The following is a 565-nucleotide window of genomic DNA, read 5'->3' as shown; positions in this document are numbered from 1 at the left end:
CCCATAGATTACTGTAGCTAGTTTGTCTAGATCAAACAGGCTAAGTTGCTCGTTCTTCCCATCCCTATAGTAAGCTATAGATTACTGTACCTACAGTATCCCTGGGGTTACTGTATCCTCTGGATTACTGTACCACAGTTTCCTCCTAGATTCTCATAGATTACTGTAGCGCGGTTTTCTTGATTCATCTAGCTTTTCTATATTTTCCTCGTCAACCAAAAAAAAACAGGAAATTCTAGCAATTTCCTCTCCCGGCATTTTTAGGCTCCGCCCACTTTTTTTTTGGCTATAATTGACTGAAAATTTGCCCATTTTTCACCCACTGTTTACACACACACTGGCTAAAGACCTCGAAATCCAATTTGTGGCCAAAATTGGACAAATTTGATTTTTGTCTAGAGACAACGATTTTTAGTTTTACGATTTCAAATCGAATTTTCAGAAAATTTAAGATTGGAGTGTTGATTTGTGGGCTTAAATAAGGCATTTTGGATCATTTTTCGGAGATTTTCGGCCATGTTTCATGCCTGGATGGCGTCAGAATATTCCTTTCCCCCCCCGTATC

Source organism: Caenorhabditis briggsae (genome assembly GCF_000004555.2).
Source record: "Caenorhabditis briggsae complete genome, chrIII, whole genome shotgun sequence".
NCBI lineage: Eukaryota > Metazoa > Nematoda > Chromadorea > Rhabditida > Rhabditidae > Caenorhabditis > Caenorhabditis briggsae.
This window is presented reverse-complemented; position numbering follows the sequence as displayed.